Source organism: Cynocephalus volans, chromosome 2 (genome assembly GCF_027409185.1).
Source record: "Cynocephalus volans isolate mCynVol1 chromosome 2, mCynVol1.pri, whole genome shotgun sequence".
Classification (NCBI taxonomy): Eukaryota; Metazoa; Chordata; class Mammalia; order Dermoptera; family Cynocephalidae; genus Cynocephalus; species Cynocephalus volans.
This window is the reverse complement of record NC_084461.1, coordinates 122,359,071-122,371,345: the sequence shown is the minus strand read 5'-3', so window position 1 is coordinate 122,371,345 and position 12,275 is coordinate 122,359,071. Positions and strand designations below refer to the sequence as shown.

At 42.3% G+C, this 12,275-nt stretch overlaps 1 protein-coding gene across 1 annotated transcript in view; it reads right to left on the bottom strand.

Annotated features, from left to right (window-relative positions):
- CTNNA1 (catenin alpha 1) overlaps positions 1-10,496 on the bottom strand; it is a 164,005-nt gene extending 153,509 nt beyond the window's left edge. The window contains exon 1 of the mRNA XM_063085832.1: positions 10,382-10,496. The gene's annotated coding sequence lies outside the window, so the exon portion shown is untranslated. The remainder of the gene's footprint in view (positions 1-10,381) is intronic.
- Positions 10,497-12,275: the final 1,779 nt, after the last annotated feature.

Sequence of the window (12,275 nt, the reverse complement as noted above, 5' to 3'; positions counted from 1 at the left end):
CCAGCTTATTACCCCTGTGGTCTTCTCCACCTCCGCCGACCAAAGCTCCACCAAATTAGGTCCCCTAGGAGGAGACTCTAGGCTCCTTTTCCTTCCCCTCCCTCCTCCTCTGCACCTCAATAAACACCTCATTCACCCTACTAACCCTTCCCTTTCTCAGGGCTCTAGACTAGGTCCTCATTATCTCTGGCACAGAATATCTTAAGAGTCTTCTAATTTCCATTCTCCAGGCAGGCAAAGCTATCCCTGTCACTGGGTCACTCCCCTCTGAAAAAAAAAACTTGAGACAGCTTCCTACCAAGGACAGAATAAAGCTAAAAATCCTGCAAATAAACCTCACCTGCACTAGCCTGACAGACTTAACACCTGTCTCCACTCCACGAAAATATTCACCAGTGTATGTGCATGCCTCCAAATCTTTATCACAAGACCTTTCCTCTGCCCAGAGCACCCTTCCAGACTTTTCCAAGTGGAAAGCTACTCATTTTCCTTAAAGACTCAGACACATGTCATCTCTTCTGCCTCACAGAAAGAGCTGTTCCCCCTTTTCTTTTTCTCCCAGCATTTACCACATAGCACTACATCTGTGTTTGTCTCCCATGAAAGTGAGAGCTCCTTCGAACACATGGACCATGATTTTTTTGAGCACAGCGATCTAATACAACATTCTATGCATGTTTAATTCAATGGGCTCAACTGTTTTATGTTTCATCTAGCGACACTGACATATGCAGAAAGAAATAAGAAATGTTTCCCTTGTCACAGATTAGCAAAAATGGGTACAGATAGTTCATTCTTACCTATCAGAGATATAACTAAAGCTAATCCCGTTAGTTTGTAAACTTCTTGAGGTTAGCAATGGTGGCTTACACATTCTTAACATCTTCCCCAGCACCCAGCACACTGCTTTGCGAGGCAGGCTTTTAATAGATGTACTGTATTTAAATGAACTCATCCCAATGCAATTGAGAAATAGCAAATTAAATATTGCGTAAGACTCTGACTCAATAAAGCTATCTAGAAAATACATCTTTCACTTAAGACCCCAAAATAAGCTTAAGTTTTTCTCAAGGGTTGTCATCTTCCATTTTCTTGGATTTTTTCCCTCCCAAGTGATCAAGCTGACATTTTACTTAGCCACTTCACCGCAAAACAACAAGTTTCTAAAGATACACTTCAAAGTGAGTCCAAAGCTTTTCTGAGGACATGATAACCCTAGGCCCACGAAACAAGAGAATGATAACACATGATTACAGGAAACCTTTGCCAATTTAGAGATCCCACAGTATAGAAAACCCCACAAACTTTGATTTGTCAATAATAGTCAGGTACTTTTTCCTTTCAGCCTCGGGCTTATTCACTGCACTATCATATTTCACAAACCATAAGTGTCTGGATTAATACTGAAATATTTAACATAATGAAATATTCAACACACCATGAGGGAACGGTAACTAACAATGCATCTTTGCTTGGAAAGAGAGCATACATTCAAAGCAGTACAGGGCAAACAGACTGTTAGCAAAGGCTCCTATCCTTCATGTCACTTGAAATGGGTCACACTAAATGTGTTTTCTGAGTTATGACAGCACTTTCAGTTTCAAGAACAGTCTGGAGTCTAACCCGGTTAATAAACCAGTACAGGATTATATAACCTGATAATTAATCAGACTTCCAACTCACATCTTCAATTCAAAATGTCAAATACTAACAACATAAAATAAACCATAGGGCCGAGCCCGTGGCGCACTCGGTAGCGTGCTGCGCTAGGAGCGCAGCAACGCTCCTGCCGCGGGTTCGGATCCTATATAGGAATGACTGGTGCACTCACTGGCTGAGTGCAGGTCACAAAAAAAAAAAAAAAAAAAAACCATAGCAATAAAACATTTTCAAGCCAACTGATAGTCCACTTATTTTTGACAATATTTAATAATAAAACCTCAAAACAAGAAAATGAGGGAAATCCACAGTTCAATATAATGGAATGGAATAGTCAAAACTAAACAATCCAGGAAAGAACTAGCCTTTAAATTAGCAATTAAGGAATAAGACCAATTATTTAATACTAAGGTTAAATTACTCATTACAAAATTTTAATGCAAGATATAAATTTTTCTTCTGTAAAGCCCTCAAAATCTTTTTTGAAAACCTCTTAAAGATGAAAATTACAGGCTGGCCAGTTGGCTCAGTTGGTTAGAGCACAGTGTTATAACACCAAGGTCAAAGGGTTCAGATCCCCATACACACCAGCCACGAAAGAAAAAAAAGATGAAAGTTACAAAACTTCCACGATGTAACTCCATCCCTTCTTTTAATAAAATGGAAACATGGGAAAGATGACATTTAAAAAAATCAAACCACACTTCTCATACATTACTTGTTCCAATTGATCAAATCTTCGTTACGAATATTCAGAATAACATCGAAGTTGCCCTTCAAACTGTAATGCTTATAAATTTACATTATATGCTTTACTCTAAACTTGTAGCCAGTGGAAAAACACAAATTAAATCCCAATCAAAAAGTGGGATTGATAGATGACAGTGCATCAACAAATAAATAGAAATGCATGCTAATTTCAAGCTCCATTAGAAATGGGATTGGGGCACACTTGCACATGAAGAAAAAGTTTGACAGTTATGAAAAAACTAAAGAAGAAAATAATGAACATTTAGAGGCTCCAACAGAGAAAGGGAGTTAATGTTTTATTTTGAAGCGTGGTTATTTCTGCACACTTTGAACTTTTAATAATGGATAATTCAGTAGTGTTTTCACAAGTGAGCAAACAGCATAACACAGGGCAAGTCAAATTAGACTGTCCAATTCCCTACACTTTTTGGTCCATTTAATCCATGTCCACACGTGGGGTGCAGAACAGACCACCAGGCCACACAAGCAACATCCTCAAGGCCTAGAAGCAAGCACACTGGCACCTGGGCAAGTTTCAGAAATTGCTACTCCTCATGTGAGACTTTCCCAGATGCCTGATATGTTTAACTTTTTTCCTTATGGGAACACAGAAGGCGCTAATAAGACTTAAATCCTCCAATATGTACAGTATAACCAAAATTTCCTTAAGACTTCAGTGTATGTGGCTTTATAGCTACTTGAGAAAAAAATAATTAGGGCTGGGAAAGCAGAAAGGATAATTGAGTTCATGTTTTTCACTACTTGTTTATTTCCATATAGAAGGTCAAACTCACCCCCAAAAACTATTCTGAATGAATTTATTTTTTTACCTGTTTATTCTTTTACTTTTTATATGTAGTAAAATTCACCCCAAGTATACTATGCTAAAAACAGTTAAGTCGGGCCGATCCCATGGTGCACTCGGGAGAGTGCAGCGCTCCCGCCGCGGGTTCGGATCCTATATAGGGATGACCGGTGCGCTCACTGGCTGAGCGCGGTGCGGCTGGTCACAAAAAAAGACAAAAAAAAAAAAAAAGATATTAAAAAGTTAAAAGAATTTATTTTCTTTCCACAACAGCATGTACACACAATGAAACAACAATATAAGTGTATAAAATATTATTTACTCAGAATCTCTGCTTCAAGAGCTAAGTTGGCATCAACCTTCGAAGAGGCTGAAGGACTACAAATGAGAAGGTAAACCCATAACTATCCTTCACAAGGGGCATTGTTGGACAGAAATTCAGTGCCAAGCCCTCTCTGGATGACAGCAGCATGAGCATGTGGCCCTTCCAGAACTTATTATATACCTAACCAGCCTGAGGGTCACTTCCAGCTCCATTCAAGAAGTGTGATCAGCCATCACAACCCTCTCTTTTCAGCTTCATTCAACAGCCAGCCTACAGTCCCTATTCCGAAATATTCAAACAACAGATCAAGAATGTTTAAAGTGGAAAATACCCTGATGTATCACAGATGCAGACAAAGTACATTTCCAGAGGAGAATTTGGCAAAATTTTAAAAGCTACAAAAAGTAGCATACCTTGGGAACAATCCTAATGTCCATAAACAGATGAATGGATAAACAAAATGCAGTATAAACATACAGTAGAATATTATTCAGCCTTAAAAAGGAAGGAAATTCTGGGAGAGGATTGTGAGAAGATGGCAGAGTAGGAAGCACCAAGAATGTGTCTCCCTACCTAGACAAAAACTGTACTGATAGAATCTGTTTGATGTAACTTCAGGTGCTCCTTGACTTATGATGGGGGTTACATCCTAATAAACCCTAGTAACTTGAAAATATCATAAGCCAAAAATGCATTTAATACACCTAACCTAACATCATAGCTCAGAACACCATAGCTTAAATTTGCTCAGAACACTTACATTAGTCTACAGTTGGGCAAAATCATCTGGCAACACAGTACACTGCAGAATACATGTAGAGTATACTTCATGATCCCATGGCTGACTGGGAGCTGCAACTCAATGCTGCTGCACAGCATCGCAAAAGAGTATAGTATTGCATATTGCTATCCCAGGAAAAAAATCAAAATTCAAAAGCTAAAATACGGTTTCTATTGAATGTGTATTGCATTCACACCATAAAGTCAAAAAATCATTAGTTGAGCCATCATAAGAGACCATCTGTATTTTGGAACTCTGAAGTCTACTGAGGAAGACCTGTAACTTGGGAAAGACTTGGACACTAAATTGGGTTAGTTGTGGTCAGTTTCACCTCTTAGTTCAGCAGCAGCTATCCATCCCCTAATCCCTAGTCCTAGGCAGGCAGCTGGAAATGTGTTCCTGGAGCTGCTTGCAAGCAGCGTGCAGGAGCCAGGGTGGGCAACAAGGACCCTGTCCTCCAAATACTTGGGATCTGTGTTCTGACTGCTGATTGTTTCTTCTTTTCTTTTTTCTTTCTCCTTTTTTTTTTGGTGGCTGGCCTCTAAGGGAATACACCCCTTGACCTTGGTGTTATCAGCACCATGTTTTAACTAAGTGAGCTAAATGGCTGGCCTGATTGCTGCTTCTAATCAGGAAGTGCAGCAACTGAGAAGGGCAGCCACTGCTGTGCCCTCTCCAAACGCTCCCTCGACCTTCAGCTAAAATGATTTTCAGGGAATTTAATGATCCAGAGCCTTTTTCTCCCCCCTCTTCATTTTTCTGTTTTTCCTCTTTTGGGTGCTAGACTTTAAGGACTAGGACATTCAAAAACAATCATAGACCTGGAGGTGGGGGAGGGGTGTTGATTAAACATTTGTGCCTGCCCAGGGAAAGCTGCAGGCTCAGAAAAGACCTAAGAAGACTAAGTTTACACCTCAGACTGATCCTCAGCATGGACACAGACTACGACAAATAAACGAAAAAAACTGATTTCCAGAGTTACCACATCACTAGATTCAAATGTCCAGTTTTCCAAAAAGGAAAAAGAAAAAAAGTCACAAGGCATGGCCCACTCAAAGCAAAAAATAAACCAACAAAAACTGTCCCAGAGAAAGAGCAGATGGCAGATCTACTAGACAAAGACTTTAAAACAACTATCTTAAAGATATTCAAAGAACTAAAGGAAGACATGGAGAAAGACAAGAAAACGATGTATTTAAAAAATGGAAATATCAATAAAGAAAAAACTTAAAAAGAAACTAAAAAGAAAGTCCAGAGTTGAAAAGTATAACTAAATGAAAAAAATCACTAGAGGAATTCAAAGGCAGATTTGAGCAGGCAGAAGAATGAATCAGCAAACTTGATGATAGGACAACTGAAAATATTGAGTCTGAGGAACGGAAAGAAAAAAGACTGAAGAAAAGTGAACAAAGCTTAAGGAATTTGTGTTACACCATCAAGTTCTGAAAATGGATAATGGTAATACTGTGAATATTAATACTGTGAATGTACTTAATGACACTAAACAATAAACTTAAAAACAGAATAGTAAACTTGTTATGTATAGTTAACAACCATATTAAAACACACCATATCTTTTCCACCAAGAATTCCACTTCTAAGAAGTTACCCTAAAGAAATAATCAAGGATGGAGGCTGGCCAGTTAGCTCAGTTGGTTAGAGTGTGGTGCTAATACCACCAAGGTACAGGGTTCCCTGCACCAGCCAACCACCAAAAAAAAAAAAAGAAAGAAAGAAAGAAAGAAATAATCAAGGATGGGTAAAAGATTTAGCTACAAACTAAAGCAGCCCTAGAAGCATGCTAAATGCCCAACAGAGGACTTAATTAAAGAAGCAGCATAACTGAACAGGAAGGGATTATTAATGTTAGCATTGCGCTTAATCAAATTTTGTCAGTTCTAAAGCACAATGCACAGTGGGTTACAGCATGGTGTTATAACACCAAGGTCAAGGGTTCTGCTCCTACTACCAGCCAGCCACCAAAAAATATATAAGTAAAATCTGAAGTGTCTTAAAATTGATGGCATTTCCTAGTTTATTTGGCACCATTTCTTCTTAGTGTTACATAAAATAAAGGTTAATCTTACACTACTAATGGGAAATGTTCAATTTATGACAGATGTACAGTATTACAAAACAGCACATAAAATCTAGTTAAGAAGTTGTAAATAATCAACATATGTGCCTAGAAAAAAAAGATTAAAGGATATACACCAAAACGTTAACAGTGTTTATCTCTAGATGGCATAAATATTAGTTTTATAAAAGAAAAATTTTGAGGAATATATGTCAAGCCATGTCTCCACCCCATATCAACCGGGCGCAATCCTATGCATACCAAAGTATATCTACTATACCTAATTCAATATTTATTGATAATACATGCTGTGGGCACAGAAATGAGTCAGGTATCACAGGGAAAAAAAAGACACAAAAGAATGTAATTGCCTTGAAGGAACTTAACATCTAGCAAAAGAATTTATGATCTAGAAGAGTTTTAATGAAGATAAGTCAGCAACTTAATGACATTTAAATGCTCAACTTGTTCACTGATTTTACTCGTAAGACAACCCACTTAATATGGATAAAAACATGTCCTGTCCAGCACTCCATAACTGAAAGAATAAATTAGCATTTTATTGCATCAGAAGTTAAAATAAATATCCTTTATAAATCATCTTATTCATTACACAGATGACAAAGTTCAAACTCTCAGGCTGAGTCTCATAAGATTAAAAATACCTAAGAGTATGTTTTCATCATAATTCATCAGATAATAAACATACAATCAATGACAAATTAGCAATAACAGGTAACATCCCACCATATAACTCTATTGTTTATTATAACCTTTTAAGAATTAAATTTTTAAAATTTATTTCCTCGCACACGATGTGCTCCCTGTGTAGGAGGTTAAAGTAGCTACCACAGTAAGTAAATTCCTAACCTCAAGGTATGCAGAGTTCAGCTGAGGGAAAAAAAAAAAAAACCACTGGGAAAAAGCTCCACACAACATTGGACTTGGCAACTATTTCTTAGAAATGACACCAAAAATACAGGCAACAAAAGAAGAAATAGATAAACTGGACTTCATCAAAATTAATAACTTGTGCAAAGAACACTTTCAGAGTGAAAAGGCAACAGGATGGGGAAACATATTTGCAAACCATACATCTGACAAGGTATTAATATTCAGAACTCATAAAGAACTTGGTAACAAAAAAACCAAACAACCCAACTAAAAATTGGGTAGTTTGAATAGAATTTCTCCAAAAATGATATGCAAATGACCAATAATCACATGAAAAAATTTTCAACATCACTAATCATGACAAAAATGCAAATCAAAACCACAATGAGATAACACCTCACACCCATCAGGATGGCTAACATAAAAATAACTGATGTTGGTAACGATGTGGAAAAACTGGAATCCTTATATACATTGCTCGTGCAAATGTAAAACAGTACAGCTGCTGTGGAAAACAGTATGGAGTTTCCTCAAAATACTAAACATAGAATTACCATATTATCCAGCAATTCTACTTCTGGTATATTCCCCAAAGAACTAAAGGCAGGGATGTGAACAGATGTTCCTATTTAGATGTGATTTTGTAACCACTGGCCCATCTCTCCCTATCCCCACTCAGTCTTCCCAGCCTCTAGTAACCACTATTCTACTCTCCACTTATATGAGATCAATTCTTCTACCTTCCACATATGAGAATAGGTGGATTTATCTTTCTACGAGGAGTAATCGCCTTAAAAAGGAAAGCAGACCATGAAACTCCCTACAATGGCTTCTTACAGCTTTAGAAAAAAATCCACCCTCTGTGACCTGGCCTCTGCCTTCTCTGGCAAACTCATGTAAGACCTTCTCCCCATCCAAAGAGTACTCAAGCTACACAGGTCATCTCTCAGGTCTCTAAATAGAGTGTTTCCTGTCTCCGGACCTTTACACATGCATAGGACCCTGTTCCCTCTGTCCAGATCCTCACCAGCACATACACCACCAGCACCCCCAACAACCAGGGCTGTCTGGTATGTCTCACACTAATGATACTTTCTCAAAGATATTCCAAGACCCTCCCAGTTACTCTGGATCTCCACATCTGGTTTAGGTCTCCAGAAGAGAAAGGAGCCTCATTTTAGACACACTGAGTTTGAGAAGTCCCTGGGACACCAAAGAGCTCCCCAGTGCATAGGTGACCATGTGGGTCAGGAGAGCATCAAACTCAAAAGTCCAAAACCAACAGGCTTGGACTTTAGCACATGATGACAGTGAGAATGCACAGAGCAGTGACTCTCAACTTGGAGGGAGAGGACATCCTTCATTTCTAAGTCACTATATGGAATGAGATGTTACTGATACAAGTGCAGGTGATGCCACATCAATGGTCTGGAGGATCAAGAGACACTGGATAGCACCCTGGGTATGAGAAGGGGAAGGAGAAAAACTGATAAGAACCAAAAGTAAAAGAAAACCAGTAGATTCCCCAAACCCCTATGTCCTTTTATGCTTCTCATGATTTTATCTGACAAAACTTGACTCACATTTCATCCACTTCAAATGCCACCACCTCCTGGAAGCCTTTCTGGACTCACCCAAATAAAACTTACTAGCCTCCTCTCCATGCCTCCACAGTTTCTCTTGTTAGCATTACATAAGACTTGACCCACACACAATATTTCTCATTAGTATTGTTAAGGCACTTAACGTAGTCTGCCTTGTGCTACACCTGCGGTGTGTGCCTCCCCTACTACACTGTGAGACCCTTAGGGTCAGAGACCATGTCTTAATCATCTGAGCCCTTACGAAAGTGGATAAAAAACTTATTTTTTAATTTAATGAAGGCCAAGAGGATAAATAATTGGGCAGAGGCTGTGGCTAACTCCTCCATTCATTTTGTAAAAAAATATAGCACATCCTAATTAATTTGATTTGCAAATTCCGTTTCTTAAAGTAATACCCACCTGTACAGTCTTTAAAAAATCACCGTTAAAAACAAAACACCCTCTCTCAAAACGCCTATCCTGTCACAATAAAATGATGCAAGCATTTCCTCCAAAAATACCCTTAATTTAGTTGGAGACTTAATATTTCTTACTCTTTTCTAAATTTATTGTCAATTCTGTACAAAACAAACGCCAAAGAAACGTTACGAAGACTCAGGAGGACATAAGAGGGTGTCAATCTGGATTTGGGGCCAACCGCCGCCTGCATTATTGGGAAGCCATTGCTGCCAAGCAGAGGTCAGGCCTTCAGTCAACATTTTTTCCAACAAGTGCTACAGACACACACACACGCACGCACGCACGAACGCACACCCTTCTTTAAAAGTCAACAAAAAAAGACTAATGCCGCTCCTGAAAACTACGACTAAAGAGTGAAGCGCGTCCAATTAACCAGCACTAGAAGGCTGAGTAATTTCAAAATAAAGATTAACATGGCACACGCCAAAAGTCCACACGGGTGTGGCGCACCTCAGCAACACCACAGAAAGGGAGAGCTGCGACTTTCACATTCGCCGGGGCCGGCACTGTGGCGGTGCGGGCTCCGCCGACGTCCCGTCCGGCTCACCGGGAAGTTTCGGCGGCCGGGAGGGGGAGGGGTACAGAAACCAAACCCAGACAACAATCACTTCCCTGGAAAACTCAACGCCCCTAAAACATCTTCACGGGGACAACGCGCAGACGCGTCACCGAAAGGCAGGCGGCCGGGGGCCCAGCGCGGGGCTGGCGCGCACCCGGAGTCCACTGAAACAAAGTTTAAAAACCGGGAGAAACTTTTCCGAGAGCCGCGGCTGAGCGGGGCCTGTGGCTTCTCTTCTCCAGCCGCCCCGGCCCCTCAACTTCCCGAGCGCCGGGAAGCACCCCCGCCCGCCCGGGGCCCGCAGGGACGCCCGACCCGCGCCCGCCGGAGCCCAACTCCGGGCGGCGTCGCAGAAGAGACCGCGCCCCGCCCGCTTGCGGCGCCCGGCTCGGGGCGGCCCGGTCCGAGGACCCCTCGGCCCGGCTGGGGAGCCCGCGCCCGCGCGAAGAGAAGTGCGAAGAGAGTTACCTGCGGCGGGCGGGGAGAGCGTTGGAGGATTCCCGAGGACCGAAACCGACGGCCAGTGCTTTGTCTCCCTCCAGTCGCGCTCAGAGGAGGAAATGGTCCGCGCAGCGCCCCCGCCCCCGGCCCGGCCCTGCCCTGCCCGCCCTTCCCAGCACCTCCCTCCGGCACGCTCTTCCCGGCGCCTCCCGCCGCCGCCCCGCCCGCTTTTCCCGGTCTTTCTCGGCCCCTGCTTTGGGGAGATCCCCCACTGCGAAGAGAGCCTGGCAAAGCCAGGCCGGGATCCCCAAAGGCCCTCTTCCTTCCCGTCCCCAACCCCATAATGACTTCATCCCGGGACCCTAGTAGGCGCCCAGGCCGGGAATGACCCCCGAGAGGGAGGAGGAGCGGTGACTCCGGGAACAGCCCGCGAGCTGGGGAGGGATGATGGGGGAGGGCAGGTGAGTCACCGCTCCGCTCACAGGTGCGACTCGGGGCGCGGCCCCGCGTAGGCCCCGCCCCGGGCCGGTGCCCTAGGGACGGCGACGCGGAGTCCTGGGCATGCTCCTCAGGAGTGTTACAGGTGTCCCCGAGTCACAGACTCCCAGAAAAGTGCTGTAGGCCCACTTCCGGGCTTTACAGAAGCAGAAACTGAGGCTTAGTAAAAGCCCCAAAGCTTCGGGCAGAGTGGACCTAGAATCCAACCTGTTCCAATGGGAGGTGGAAGCGTCTCTAGAAGTCACCTAAGTCACCCCCTCGCTTTGCAGAGCGAAAACCCGGAGCCTTCCTGATCAGGACAAGAGGGACAAGAGGCGCCTCATAGTAGCGTCCCCTCCTAGGATTGTCCCCATTCCTCCCCTCCTCCCTTCACACAAATTTGAAGGACCTGATTTCTATCCCTATTCCTCCGGCCACTTAAGGGATTTTATTCCCACCCTTCCTTCCTTATTTTCATGGTGAATACTCCAAAAATAAAACAAAACTACAAAACAAAACAAAAACAAAAAATACCACACACTCACAGTCAGCCTGGTATAGAAAATCCCAATGACGTTTCTCCTGGGTCATAACGATGATGAACAATTGATTTTAGTATTGGCCTATAAATCCAAAATAATGCAAAACAATATGCACTGCCGGCTTTGTACTGAGCACTGAGCAGGGTGCTAGGGAAACCTGCTCTCAGCATGTTTACCCTCTACTCCTCACAGCTCCCTCTCCCCCAAGGGAATGCAAACTCCTGGAAGACAGGAACTGTATGTCCTACAGCACCCAGCACAATGCCCATCCCCTGGGGAGTGCCCAGTGAACACCTGGGGGCAAATGTGCCCACTATAATTCAAAGTGATATGGGTTTGTGCTAGTTAACAGATGCTGACAAAGGGCAACAGGACCACGAAGTAGAAAGAGAACAACCTTCAAGAGAAAGACAAACCTTGATAAGGCCATTCTTGTTCAGCTATAGCACCCATTCTGTTTCTGGCTTCAGGCTCTTTAGTCCTATAGTACCCTCTGCCTAGAGTGGCTATGTCTTCTGCCTATTTAACATGGCTATTTAAGAACATAGTAATCAACCAATAAATATTTGTTTGAAGTAACAAGAAACAGAGTTAAAGGATATGCTCGGTAACTTTGTATATCCTTCACTTCTTTCAGGACCAGCTACTTAATTTACAAGGCCCCTTGTTCAAAAATTATTAACAATTTCAAGATGGCAACAGCAGAGCATTAAACCAAGCATGGGGCCTTTAAGATGAAAGTGCAGGATTTGTTTTGAGAAAAGAAGGGTCAGGTGACAAAAAGAATATGATGAGAGACTTGCAGTGTGCCCCTTAAGCTGAAGGAGGTCAGTTCCCTACTTCTGAGAAACTCTGAAAAGCTTACTAGGGGAGACTTCAGCATTCACTATGTCCTAAAGACT